This window comes from Desmodus rotundus, chromosome 11 (assembly GCF_022682495.2).
Source record: "Desmodus rotundus isolate HL8 chromosome 11, HLdesRot8A.1, whole genome shotgun sequence".
NCBI classification, from domain to species: domain Eukaryota; kingdom Metazoa; phylum Chordata; class Mammalia; order Chiroptera; family Phyllostomidae; genus Desmodus; species Desmodus rotundus.
The window spans coordinates 80,380,196-80,395,209 of NC_071397.1; the positions used below are offsets into that span (position 1 = coordinate 80,380,196).

At 41.8% G+C, this 15,014-nt stretch overlaps 1 long non-coding RNA gene across 1 annotated transcript; it reads left to right on the forward strand.

Moving 5' to 3' along the window:
* Nucleotides 1-212: 212 nt before the first annotated feature.
* Nucleotides 213-14,813, forward strand: LOC139440343 (uncharacterized). The gene is made up of 3 exons (XR_011650529.1): nucleotides 213-332; nucleotides 11,466-11,807; nucleotides 13,774-14,813. It is a non-coding gene; the product is annotated as an uncharacterized lncRNA (long non-coding RNA).
* The last annotated feature ends 201 nt before the right edge of the window (nucleotides 14,814-15,014 follow it).

Genomic DNA, 15,014 nt, shown 5'->3' on the forward strand with positions numbered 1-15,014 from the left:
TTGCGGGTGGAGTAGGTGGGTGGGGAACAGCAAACCAGTATGTTTAATATGTATATGTGCTGGGAGAAAACCCAGTGGGCAATGGAAGCCAAAAGTGGCACTTCCAGTCTGGAAGTTTAGAGAAGACTGCCCTGGGCCTGAGTCCAGTCTCAGAGGATGAATGGGAGCAGCCAGTAAAATTGACGGAAGGGTGGGGGAGAGAGGGAGGAGTCTCTGGTTGAGTGAATAGCAGGGGCCACAGAATACAGATGTAAAACAATACCATGCCTGCAAATAAATGTACAAGGAAAGCAAGAGGCAGAATATGGAGGAAGATGAGCCTGGAGAGAAAGGTAGGCAAAGGTGGGCCCCATGCTAAGAAAGTTGTACTTTACTTTAGGACAGGTGGTGGTTGGAAAGGTTGGGAGTGAATTTATCACTTGGCCCAAGGCTTAGAGGATCTAAGAATTTTTGTGATAAAGCTCTTCAAGCCACGAAGTGCAAAGGAAATGTCTGAAAGGCCCACACCCAGAAAGTGTGCATTGATCTTAAGAACTGATAAATTATGTGCCTTCAGCTTCCAAATGTTGCTCATGCACAATGTTTGCTACTAAACTTCGTTTCCCAAATTTCAACTCCACATTTTTGTAAGCACCAGAATGGATTATTTTAACACAGTGCTTTATAATTTAAAAAATGTCCATGTTAAAAAGGATGACAGCCCACACTTGGTTAAAAAGATAAAGTTGTTCTCAGCCGAAGAGAAATCCACCCTTTACACACCCTTCTCTGGAGGCTTCGAGGACAAGGGCTGAGGGAAAAGCCCCATCTCGGGTGGAAACCATTTGAGACAGAGCCAAGACTTGCTGGTTGGAAGGTTTTCTATTCCCTTCTATTCCAAAATCCTCTAATTCTTCAACTAGAATGTTGAGTGAAGCAGTATGCATTTTATTCAACAATGATTTTGTGAGTACCTAGTATGTTTGGGCATTGGGCTGGGTATCAGGGATGCAGTGAGGAGAAAGATAAATTGGATTTCTGTCCTCAGGGAGCATAAAGGCCAGTGATGAGGGTGGCTGGGGAGTGAGGTGAACTTGGAGATGTGCATAGGAATTACTATGAAGCATGCTAAACGTGATGGTGGGGGTGCTATATCTGGTAGAACATAACAGGAGCATGATCCTAGACCAGGCATCAGAAAAGGCTTCCCTAAACGAAGCGACACTTCAGCTGAGAGCTGGAGGATGCATAGGAAGGAGTCGAACACAGAGAAGGAAGAAGAGCATCCCAGGCAGAGGGACAGCATAAGTAAGAGTCTCAAAGGCACTTGCAAGAATTCAAAGGAAATTCCTGTGGCCAGAGACGAGCATGGGGGAGAAGAGAACTCAGAGATGAGGGGATGAAGGTGAGAAGGAGACGGGGACTGGGTCCAACGGCTTCAGCAGCCTCACAAAGCTGTCCCGTGCCTGCTGCTGTGACCAAGTGGGACTTCGCATTCCTTTCTTTATTTTACTTTTGAGGACAGCAACTCACAGAGAGGTTAAATGGCTTTCCTAAAATCAAATGATGATAAATTGACAAATCCACTGTGTCTTCTTTTGGTTCCCTCAGGATCAGGCCGTGGTACAAGGATTTCATTGTCTGAGGGATACGTTAAGGAAGCACCAGCAAGGAAAGTGGGAAAAGGAGCAAGAAAGGAAGGCGGCTAACAACTGGGCAACCAGTTGTCCCCTGGACATCCAGGGGACTCTCAACACATGCCATAGAGTCACTGCACCTGAGGGTGATGGGAGCCGGAAACCCCACTGCTTGTCAGTTTGGGGTAGAAGGTCACAAGAGAGGTGGGAGGGAGGTGTCCATTCTCCAGCGTTTTCAGTCAGATGCACAGGTGGGTGGGCAGGTTTTGGGATTCAGAGAATACCCTCAGGTAAAGGGATACAGTGTGGAGATGTGGCCTTTTGGAGGCTGGTCAGTGTGCACTACAGTTGCAAGGGCGAGGACTTGGGCCAGCACCATAAAAGCTGCTGCACAGTTCTAGGGCCCCAGATATCGGTGTTCCAGTTCTTCTAGGGCCCCGGATGTCTGTGTTCCGGTTCCAAGCCCTTACACCACACCACACTGACTGGATTTCCACCTGAGTGGCAGGTGAAAGACAGCTGGCAGTGGATAGAAACAGTAAATCCACAGATTACTCTGGAACTCTGGGCTGAGGCCTCAGCAACTCTCAGGCATATGGCTCTAAAACGATTAATCACAGCACAGATTTCCCATAATTCTTTTCTTCACTCTGGAGTCTCCATACTGAAGGAAAACATGCCACCTTGAGTGTCCTAGTAATTGAAGAATGTCAAGTTCAACTAGGGAAATAAATGAAACTCCACAAAATGAGAATTTAGTGAGGCATGGGGTATTGAACAAAGTCAAGCAGTTAGCTTCAAACTGCTGGATTAATTAGGGTAAAGTCATTTGGTTTGGGATTTGGGGGGCAATCTGACTCATAGAATTTTTCAAGAAATAGATGGGTCATAAGATTGGGAAATCTGATACTTAATAACAGCTTTTGGAGCTAAAATGTGCATAGTAGTTTACCTTAACAACAATTTTTCTTAACAAGAGGCTATGAAACAAAGGGAAGAACAGGCTCTGGTCCTTCACTTTCTTCCTGGTTTTCTGTCCTCACCAAACATTTATTGTGGCGAGCAATGTGGATTTAAGTGTCAACATCACGGTTTGGGCGCTCAAGGATTTCATGGTCTGGAAGAAGACAAGCAGATTAGGGCACACTAACTAACAAGCATTGGGACCTCGGGGCAGTCTGTCAGCCTCTCTGGGTCCCCGTTTCATCGGGAAGAGCCTTGATGGATGGGATCCGTGGTTCCCAGCCTTGGCCAGCCATTAGAAGCACTTTGGGGAACTTTGAAAGAATAGCAATGCTCTGGGTGGCCCCACTCCCAGAGATTCTGTCTGGTCTCTTCTGGGGCAGGGCCCTGGCACTGGTATTTTTTTTTTTAAAGCTCCTAATGTGATTCTAGTGAGCAGATGAGTTTGAGAATCACTAGATAATAACTTTCAAGTTTTCACTAACTGTAGAACTGATGTTTTTTCTGAAGAGAGTTTTCCTTCTGTGTAAAGTCTCCTGTGTAAGTCAGTAGAAGGCAGAAGGTAGTAGCTAGAACCTACTGGTAAAAACACAGCAAGAGGGCCATGGAGCTCTGGGTTAGGTGACCACAGGTTGGCCAGTACTTGTGCTCTGAATAGATAGTTTACCTCAGTAGGATGCACAGAACAACCATTCCAGAGACAGCAGGTGTCCACATTATTTTTTTTCCTCAGAGGACACATTCATAATGCCAACAACTAATTATCATACCAAGAAAACAAAAACTGAGGGAGAGCAGAGGCGGGCTGGCAGCACCATCAAGTTGTACAAACCGTGACTCACTCTCGTCCTGGGCTAAAGCATCTCTGTGGCAGTTCTCTGAGAAGTTCCTGGTGGTTGCTTTGCAAAGGAAAGAAGGCAGTGTTCTTTGCCGTAGGCCGAGAGGAAAAGGAAAATCTTCTCCAATCTCCTACATCCTCTGGTTGGCTTCAGACCACAGCTCTCATGAACTTTCCATGGTAGGAATAGAGAACGGTTGGCTCACACGTCCCTGTTCTGGCTTGTTCACTACACTAACAACCTCTTCTATTACGTGCAAGGCAATTAAAGGATGAGCATAGAAGCTGGCATCTTTCCTTTAAAGTAAAAGCCAGGGTTTTTGTTTTGCTAGTGACGGTTTCCTGTAAAGACAAAATTTCTTGTTAGTGATGACAGAAGAGCCATTGGAACAATCTCAGGTCACGGTCATTTGGAGCCGGCCCCACACCCTTCTGAAGCCCTTTTTCTGATACATGTCTGACAAAATCTCTCCCTCAGAGTGCCAGCACCAACAGAATTACCTCACCTTGGAAGAGTCTACTGATTTTTTAAAGGGACTGATTCTTCAGAGCATGTTGAGAGGATGAGTTAGAGGCATGTATAAATTGCTTGTACTTTTTCTTGTTGGCTGTGGAGCAGGTATTGCTCCATCTAATGGAATGCCTACAAAAAACCAAAGGAACTTCACTCATTGGCAAACACATTTCCTATTTTATCTTCTGCGGAAGATCTTGTATGAGAGAACTTTGGAATGTGTACTGACCACTTGGATCATGAGATTGAATTAGTCAATTGATTACAGAGGGACCCTCGATTTAAAAGATGGAGGCCCATATCGGCCCAGTGAGAGCTGGGTGTGTTAAAACTTGGAGCGACATATCCAGCCAAAATTAGCTTTGTAGTGTGCCATGTGGGCAGATTATTTGGACATTAAAAAATGAGAATAGAGTTTTTCCAGTTAGATACATTTTTGTATTTAAACTGTATTATTGTTTTATTTGAAAAGCGACATATATTCTTAAGTAAAATATAAAAAATACAGAGATAATATTTTAGAAACCATTATATTCTTACCCAAATAATGAGCAGGGTGGCTTGTTATATTTTTGTCTAGTCTTATTTATTTATATTTCCAGGCTAGGTATTCTAACCAAAATATTATTAAATAAAACTCAAGTCTTTTTGAATGGCTTGCCAAATAAAATGCAGAATTCCAGGTTAAACTTGAACTTCAGATAAATAAAAAATCTTTTAATATAAGTATTTCCCAAATTTTGCATGGAATATGTTTATACTGAAATATTATTTGTAGTTTATCTAAAGTTCAAATTTAACTTGGCCATTTGTTTTTCTCTTTTGTAAATCTGGCAACCTTATGAGCAAAATGAAAAAAGGGGAGAGGATCTGTTTACCCTAATTGATACTAATTTTTTACAAAAAGAAATTAGTTTTAATAAGAATATGAAGGCTCTACCACCACTTGGTAATAACTAAGTGAAAATGAAAGTGAAAAAGAAAAAGAGAGAAAGAAGAAAAGAAAAATAAGCACATGATATTTATAGTAACAAAAATGTGAACTGAAGTAGTCATATTACACCTAACCAAAGTTGCTTAAAATGTATAAAACAACGGAAGGTATTTATGAGTAGCCATTAGTTTTATGTTTTGAAAGTCCTGCAGGAAATTCATTTTGGTTTCGTAGATGATCATCAACACTGTTTATGTTTCACAGAGCAGTTCTAGGCTTTTGCCTTTTCAGATAGAATATGATTTGTGGCTGCTCATATCTGAAACGACTCTTGGGAAGTTCAGCAGCAGATCAGCCAATGGCCAAACTCTCTGCTGTCAGTTTCAGGAGCAAAGGTAATCAGCGAGGACTGGAGACTCTCTCCCTAGGCCTCAGCTGCAGTGGCCTGTCCTGACCCTTTGGCCACCAGTGGGGTGCTGAGGGAGGTTTCCCATAGGGCCTTGCACAAGAAGGCATTGTGAGACCCCTAAGGCCTGGAAAAAACAAAGGATCACTTGTGAATCCTTTGCTGTACTCAGTGAGTGCTATACAATTTGCATATTGGAAGGGCTTCTTAGAGCCGCAGGTGGCTGGGCCAGGAGACCTGGCCTTGCGTTGAAGCTGCCATTTTGGAGCAAGCACAATGTCTTTATTTAGGATGGAATGTTTATATGGGCTGGCTGATGGAGCAGTTAGAAAAGGGATAGTGGCAATGGTCTTAACCGCCTACTCACCATACATATTCCATGTCATTGCCACCGACATTATTATCAGTTGGCATGAGTTTGAAGGATCAGAAGAAAAGAAAGGCTAATGCTCTAAAATATGACTTAAATGATTTCAGCAATATTGGGAAGAAACATTTCTAATCAGACTGTAAACTACATGCTGTCCCCATAGTTTTTCTCATTTTGTTTTCACCCAGAGACGTTTATTCAAAACGCAAGTCTGACCATGTCTCTTCTGACAGTAGGTATAGTACAGGTGGCCCTGGGCAGCTGATGACCTCCAGCAGTACCTGCTCCCATTGTGCAGGGCACCTGCTTGCCTCCTATCACCTTGCCCATTGAACTCACTGATAATACCAACTTCGAGTTTTATTGGATAATGTACTATTTCATGCCTCCATCTGCACCTGCAGTTTTCCTTGCTCCCAGGAAAGCACTGCCCCCTTCCTCCACTCTCCCGTCCACTAAAGGCTGCCTGGTGGCCTCTGGTTCCTCCTTCAAAATCACCTCAGGTGTCAGTTTCTGCAGGACCCTCTCTTTAGGACTCCCGACACCCCCAGGGTTAAAAGCTCTCTCCTTTATGCTATTTCTGCATCCTTCTCACACTTTATGTCACATCAGATTCTTTGTTCATTTTGTTTACACTTCCTCCTTCCATTCTTAAGGTTGTTAGGAGCAAGGTACATCTTATTAAAGGTACATCTTATTACTCATCTCTGTTTTCCTCCTACATCATAGATAATCACCATGGATGATTTGTTGGATGAATAAAATCCTGAATTTTAGGGTTTCGCAATTACTCAATATTCAGTTAATGTCAATTTATTCAACTAAAATAAATTATTCAATAAAATTTTAAAACCTGAATTCCCATCTGCACTGAAGGGACAGTCACTAGTGATGCCCTGTCCAGGTCAATGCCTTTGAGATTCAAAACGGGGGGGGGGGGGGGGCACAATCATTTTAGCCCCTGGACAGGCCTTTGACTCTATACTTTATGGATAGTTATATCTTTTGAATTTCCATTATATTCCTATTGCAAACTCAATTTAATCAAACAAAGGAAGGAAACACACTGAAGTCCAGTTGAAACCTTTTAGATCTCTTGGGGTTGCCAGTCAGATTAAGAGAAGTTGTAGACCAGGGAGGTTTAATAGGACATGAGATTTTCACAGACAGTGGTTAAGACAACACAACCAGTGGTAAAAGAAAAACAAGAAAATCCTAGGCCGGAGAAATCACAGTACTCACAGTATAGAGAGTCGCTGCTTTCATGCTGTCCATCAATCCGAGCCTTTGGATACCTGATGAGATTCAAGTCTTGGTTTGAGGTGAAATGTTACAGACACCCCCCTCTCCTTAAACTCATGCATGAATAAATCCTTCCTTGGAAAGAGGCATGGATTGCTTGTCAGTATTCCTCAGAGACTTCCCTCCACAGGGAGTGATTCATACCACACGGCATCAAGCCTCCGCGACTAATGTCTCAAAGAAGTCATGCAAGTGACTAGCGGATGGGAAAGTTCTCGGGAGAGAGTAACTTGATTGTCTGTTTCTTGAGTGTCCGCGAAGAATCCCCGAGAGCTGCTTTTGAGTTGCTACGGTTTTCATTTTGATCATACATTGTTAATTTAAAAGTGGCTTAAGAGTAGTCTACTAGATTTGGTTTGCCCTTCCACAAATTTTAAACAGAACTTCTGCCTTTAAACAAATGTTACAGATCAAGAGTATATCCTAAAATTAAGCAGTAACCTCTGAATTTGTGACTATTTTATGAGAGAACTGGAGTAAATGGAGTTTGCAGTACCTAGAACGTGGTTCATGGATGGAGACATCGTAGGAGCAGAGATCCTTAGCTGTTACTGGGGTTTTCTTCCTTCCCTCCCCCATCATGCAGCTCTGTTCCAGTCCAGTGCTTTGGGTTAGTAGCGCCCTCTTTGGCCCCATCTGGAATAGCTTTGTGAGCCAGGTGTCTCAGTGTGAGTCTAATATCTACTTCCCTTAAAAACACTGACTAAACATATTTTCCTTCTTTTTCTAAGGATCCTGGATTAGCCTTCCAAAAAGGTGTGGGGGGGAATTCTAGGTCATCACCACTAAGCGTAGCCCATCTGTGTACACACACATGCACACACACATCCATGTGGTCATACCAGCACCCCTGTTTCTGGTCCAACACTGCTGATTTATTTTACCTATCCTTCCCGTTCTTAACTTGGAACTCCTTATTTCCAACAGTTTCATTATCTGCAGTAGAATTACTTCTTGTTCAATCCTAATACACACATATAGTAGTTTTGGAATGGCTAACCCGTACCCATGAGAAACACAGTTTACTTGAGTATATATTTGTATACAGTTCTTTTCGTATATTGCATTTTAGTATATAGACCAAATACTAGTCCCCATACACACTATAGTTAACTCTTTTCTTTCCCACCCACTGAAGTGTGATTTTGTTACTCATTTGTAATAAAGGTTAATTTGTTATCATTTGAATTTCACTTTGCACCCCCCACTCTCTATCTCTATCTGTAGAGTGTTAGGTATGGTAGGTTTGAGATCATGATCGAGTTGAGCCGAACTAATGGGTAAATTCTAGGTTCACTGGAGAAGGTAAATGACTTGTGTATATCTTACCTCTTCTATTCTCAACTGACCTGGCCTCTGGGGAGAAGTTGCTCTATGACAACATGAAATCCACAGCCACATCATATTTGTTTTGCAACCTCTTCTCTTTACCATTTCCCTGCCCTCATTTTCTGGTCTCATTTTCATAAGCATTCCTAAGTAAGAGAAAAACTGGTTTTACGCACCTCCCTTATCCTTTTAATTTGGGAGGAGAATGAATAGTCAAAAGGATGGAAGATAGGTAGTGGGTGGGAGGAGGAACAGTGGCCAGGTGCAAGAATAATTTATAAAATAGATAATAGAGATTTCACATTAATTTAGCAGCAATACAATGAAGACTGTGCATGGCCTGGGCTGCTTGGTGGGGCTCCAACAGTGCCAGGGCACACGTCAAGCCAAGATGCCATTAGGATTAGCAGATTCTTGTCTAAGGGAGCCTCTGAGATTGGCAGGGCCTCATTCCCCATAAAGTTTAGCTACATGTCCTATTCCTGCTCCTTCCTTAGTGTGTTCCTTCATTTATTAATTATCCATTTGCAGACTCAGACCTGAGTTCCTATTCTGCATGAAGGACTTTGTAGATATATCATAATTGAGTCTCTTCTAGCCACCAAGCATCCCCCTGCCCAGTGTCACTGTCTCTGCTTTGTGACCATCCTTAATTGTAGATGTTTCAACACCAAAACATTGGGGAGCTAAGCAAATAGAATCATGGAATTATGCTCAGAACCAGCCATTCAAAGAAAAATGCAGGACTCTTGCAGAGGAAGTTGTTTTGAAAATCTCATGCCTTACGCTTTCCTCCCATCAAGACTTCAAGGAGAGAGCTAGCTCCCCAGATGCCTTGCCTTGTTGCTCTTCCCCAAAGCAGTTTAAACAGCCCAGCCCCGACATGTATTTGAGTCCGTGTGAACAGGCTTCTCCAATTAATGGGGAAAAACAGCTTTGTATCAGTGCTGGGAAACCACGGGCTGGTCGACCAGGGGTGATTCATCAGGCAGGTCACAACAAGGCCAACGCAAATTCTAAGATGTGTGTTTGACTAGAATGTTATTGCTAGCATAGTAAACAGGACTACAACACAGTTGCGTCAATACTGCAAACAACACAAAACATTGCAAAAGTGTCCAAGGTGAAGCAAGAGATTATCATGAACAACTGAGTCGAGGACTTAAGGTCACATCGAAGAGTAGGATGAAGTTTCAAACTTTACAACCAGATATTGATAACATCAATTTTTTAGTAACGTGTTTCACTGAAAGAAAGATGCAGAATGTTGGGGGATGGGTGTGCTTTGTGTGCTTTATGCATTAGCTTCTGGTCTTTGTGGGAAGATCAGGCAGTTTGCAGGGGTAATCTTTCTCTCTCTCTCTCTCTCTCTCCCTTCTTTGTTTCTTCCCTATTATGCACTGAAGAAAGGAAATTATTTTGTTTTACCTTGGAGCCTGATTGAAGTGAAAATACTTAGTTGTGCAAGGACTGGACAGTGAATCTAACAATCCTTTTCTCAGCAAATAGGATTCTGAGTCTTCTCTGTTTTTGCTGGTAATCTTATTTTTTTCTCTGTTTGACAATTAAAGTTGGTATTTGGAACAATATTTCCAATAGAAATGTCATTTGTTATTTCTCAGGGACTTGCAGCTTTTTAAAAAAATGTTATTCAGTCCCTTATTTCAGCATTTCGTTGCGTGGGATCCATACCTACGGAGTGGCCACCAAAGATAAGGAGGAAAGGTGTTTCCAATGTCTGTAGCTTATCTGGGCCTCATCTGAACTATGCAGGTGCCCCACATTTATGCATTCAGGTTGGCTCTTCATTGGGAATAGCTCATATAAGGTTGTTGGTATTTCCTGCCCCTGTTAGGCCAAGACTACTGTAATAACAGCTTTTCTGGCTGGATTCAGGTATGTTTGCTTCAAGCCCAGACCAGAATCAGGAAATGAAGAGGTGTGTATGTAAAGGAAAACTACTGGGGTGGAGGTTTGGGGGTGGGGAAAGGGGAATTTCTTGATCTTTTTTCATGGCATCAAAATGTTCAACATGGGTAAGTCATTGGAGAAAAACAAAGGGAGACCTACACTTAGTGGAAATTACCACTGGTCAGATTCTCTCCTCAGTCACTTCCGATTCTGACGCCGCCTGAATGGCTGGGTGGGTCTGGGAGGCTGCAGGACTCGCCAGACTAGGAGTTAGAGTATTTAGTTTCTTTGCGAGTATTTTCAGTGCTTATACAGTTTGGCACAGGTCTTTAAGAAAAAGAGTACAAACCAGAAAAACAAAATTAGGTATAAAAATGAGTATCTATAATGAGAAAAGAAATACTAAGAATAACAAAACTTAAAAAGCTGGTGAATGCCATATGTGTTATAAAATCCATCAGAACGACACAATATTTATATTAGCCTGGCACACTTCTATAACACTCTTTTCCCAATAATTTTTGGCTGCATACTCTCCAGTCACTTCTTGAGAAGATCACAATTTTGTAATATTTTTTATAAAGAATGGAATGATAATCCAGTCTTTATATGTGAAAACTTGTTTCTCTCCCACTATTCACACACACACATACCTCCAGTGCAGGGTGCTGTAGAATAACCTGTAGCCTTTTTGTAGAAGCCAGAGCAGTTGGCACAGGGTGTGTGTGTGAGTGTGTGTGTGTGTGAGAGAGAGAACAAGAAGGGGGTTGGAAAGTACATGCCTGGAAGCCAGTCCTACAGCAGGAAGTTTTGCAACAACGTGACCACACGCAGAAGTGACTTTGGACCACAAAAATTGATCCTATAAAATTTAAAGTATGTACATTAAGTCCTCACTGAATATTGTTCATAGATTCTGTGACTTTAAGTGAAACAAAACATAATGAAACCAATTTACCATAGGCTGATTGGTATAAACAATAATTAAGTTTCTATGGTATCTCATCATTATATCCAAAAAATGTAGAATGAAATGATGCAATGATGTTTTTCAAGGACCTGCTGATATCCCCAACTCAACTTTTCACTAGACAGACCCTAAAAGTTCTCTAGGCCATCCAGCACGTAAGGAAGTCTGACAGAGGGAACATTGGAATGGAAAGAAACTGGTATTCACCACTTGTGACTTAGTCACCAATTGTGATTAAAGTGTCTCACTTTTACAAGTTTTATTGAAGTGTATGACCAGTGGAACACTTTGGTGGGCCTCTTTTCCTTCCAGGACCTTAAAAGGAACCCACGCAAGAGAGGAGCCCCGATGTTTAACCGTCCTTAGTTTCACAGTGTGGTCCAATGTGGATGGGAGCAAGTGACTTAACTCCCTGACCTCACTGTCTCCATCCGTCTATTCCCCTGGATTCTTCTGAAGACCAAATAAGATAAGTGCATGTAATAGCCTGAAAAGAACGGACTCTCTGTTTTGCAGTTTACTCAGTACAAACCTCACGCACTGCATCTTCCAGATCTAGATGAAATTTTACTTTCCCCTCGGGACGTCGGTTCTGTGCATCACTCTCAAGTGGGGGCGATTTCTCCCACACCTCCTGTAGTCCAGGGTCTGAAGGTGAAGTAGCTGCTTCTTGGTCCTTGTTGCTGATTCCAGATACTTTCTCCTTCCTGATTTCTTTTTTTCTAATAATTTTAACTTTGAATTTGTAGTTGACATACAATATTATATTGGTGGCAGGAGTACAACCCAGTGATTAGACATTCATATAACTTACAACTCGACCCCCCTGATAAACCCAGTACCCACCTGACACCAGGGTGTTGCTCCACATGCCCTCCAAACATTCTTGTTTTGCTATTAGCCTTCCAGGTTTGTCTACCTAACTAGAACGTGGGCTGCGTAACAGTAGATGTTGTCTCCTATTCCCAGGACCTAGAAAAGTAGGCATCTAATAGGCTTTCAATTGACATTTGTTGAAGGTAAGAAGGAACATAGAGAATAAAAGAGTGAAAAACATCTGTTTGTGAGATACATGTTCCCTATAAAATTGAGGGTCCTTATGACCTGACTTCGATTAAATTTGGTCTTAAATTCTAGCTCCAGAAATTAACTTTCTCTCTACATATACCCCTCAGAGACCTTGCCTTTCCCCCATAATCAGCAACTCTTCAAGGCATCAGAGGACAACAGTTTGATCTGACAATAGTCACAGGGTCTGACCTCTAGCAAGCTAAAAACAACATCTCGACCTAAGTTATATTTCAGCTTCTGAGTCCTAAGCTGGAACTACCTCGTGGCTACTTTCTTATGAAAACAGGGACCCCAGAATGACCTCAGAGCCTACCTCAAAACCTGGAGAAATGATTCATCACCTCACCTCTGACCATTCACCTCCCAGCATGGTCCCGAATCCCTAAGCCACAGTGTCTAGTGATTTTGCCCTAGCTGCAACCTACACACCATTGGGGAGTTCAGGCTTTTGAGCACTAGCTTCACTTCTCGTTCTCCCGGGTGATGCCATTCATATAAAACAGCCAATATTTCTCCACTGTAATTCTCGGTGTCTGGTGTTTGGCTCTATTAACACCTGTGGATGACTCTTTCTCTTTGATAACACATATTACCTCCATTCAGATCTGCAGTCTTCTTGGATTAGACATTAATTTTCCCACCACACATCATCCCATTAGCATTTTCATGTCTTTGTTTCTGTGTTCTATGGTCTGTACAATGTAATATATCAGACCCTGCCCTTCAGCGTCTCTTTCCAATTTTCTCTTTTAAGGCAGCTCACACCTGATATCCTTGACAAAGCTTGTACTGGCTGTTGAAGTCAAGCCAACTTCTTTTTTGGCTCAAATTATACTTGGAGCTAAATACTTCTGTACAGTACTTATCATAGGTTTTGGCAATAATTCTACTTTGAGTGACAGGAGCCTTAGTTTTATCTACCCAAGTAACGTAAATCAGCCTTGAAGGCAGACACATTCCTTTCTCTTCTTTTGTATCCTCCACCATGGCTAGCCTCTGCTGGATGCCTGGCTTAATAAATATATACTACTGACCTACTGATAATAATCACATGACAATCAAAGCAAAATGTTGAGCTTATTTTTAATTTTAAAGAGAAATTATGTACATACACACATACATGCAAATAAAATATAATTTTATATTCAATCAACAAAGATATAAAGGTATATAATTACTGGAATTATTTTTGCTGTTGCAGAGAAAGTCAACAGAAATTCAGTGAATTCTGACCCAATTTATGCAACATTTGGGATGAAGACTTCTATATGTTTGAGAAGGAACCCCCCAAAACTGGAATTATCTTCTGGAGGGAGGACTCCTTGTAGTACAGGCTTCCTCCTGTGTTCTAGGAACCCATCTGTATCAGTGCACCAGCTGGCGTTGTTGTGAGAGGCTGCGTTAGGCTTCAGTGAATTAGTTTTGAAGACTCTTTCAACACCTTTGCCTATTTTATTATGGGTGATTTATGAACTCATCTGCCTACGCTGTGCTGAGTGGTCAGCAGTTTTTCTGATCTCACCCCAAGTGACTTTTTTTGTTTCCCCAGATGAAAAAAGTCCTCAGAGGGAAACGTTTTGCTGATGTGGAAGAGGTGAAACAAAAAAAGACAGAAGTACTAAAAGCATCAAAATTGATGAGTTCAAAAACTGTTTTGAGCAATGGAAAAACATCTGAATAAGTTGTCAAACAACATCTCCATTGCATCAAATAGAGAGTACTTGGAAGAGGACTGAAGTTGAAACATGTAAAAATAAATACACAGTTTTTTAATAAATAAATTCTTGGGTTTTTTAGGTCCCCCTTGTATATGATACAGTCTTGGCTCTGGGCGCCAGAGGCCTGGACTGTCCCCAGGACACGTCCTCATTTTGATGGCTGCCAGGACAACACTAGCACCTGCAGTGACTTGCTCCCCAGCTGGCTCAGCCACATCCCAAACATTGCCGTTTTAATGGACCCCATGTAGTGAGAGACGCTTATGCCTCACGGGCTGGATGGCTGGGAATAAAGTTCCAGTACTTGAGGGCTGGGGCACACAGGAATTAGGAGAAGGAAGTGGACGGAACAGCAACTACAGTTTTGATTAAAGGAATGAGGAAAGAACCCAAAGTATCTGGGTCATCCTGGAGCAACTGTGATTCCTCTGAAATGGTTGCCAATAATGAAAACGCAGGAGGCCTTCTAGTTCTGAAGAACTGGCAGTTGGAATTGTTTCCTTTCATTCGACTTCTTGGCTTAGGAGTAGGGATAAACCAGGAATTATATCCTACTATCTTCTGAAAGTTTTTTGGTGAAGAATTATGTATTAAAAATACCTAGCTTCTTACTTCCTGCATGAGCTTATGCACCTGACGTAAGAGGAAAGGAACTGTGATATTCATGAGATAACAAGGAAGAATGCAGAATTCCTTACCCAGGTCTCCTCACCCCTTACACCCCTGTATTCCATGGAACTTACTCTCTTATTCTTATGAAAACCATTACACATTCACATGTTCCAATAAAACAGAGATAAGCTGCATTCAAATACCAAAGAGATAACAGTTATCATCCAATATGGCATTTAAAATCATATATATACATATATTTGTGCATGTGTGTGTGTGTGTGTATATATATATATATATTTTTTTTTTTTCCCCTAAAGGAGATCTTCAGAATGCTGGTATATCAACTGGAAAGAAATTTGTACAATTAGATTTTTTTCTAACCAATTCTTTTCCTCATCACTGCTATTAGTCTTGTCTAGGATATTTCCAAAGGTGACGGTCTTGGATCCCTTGCCAA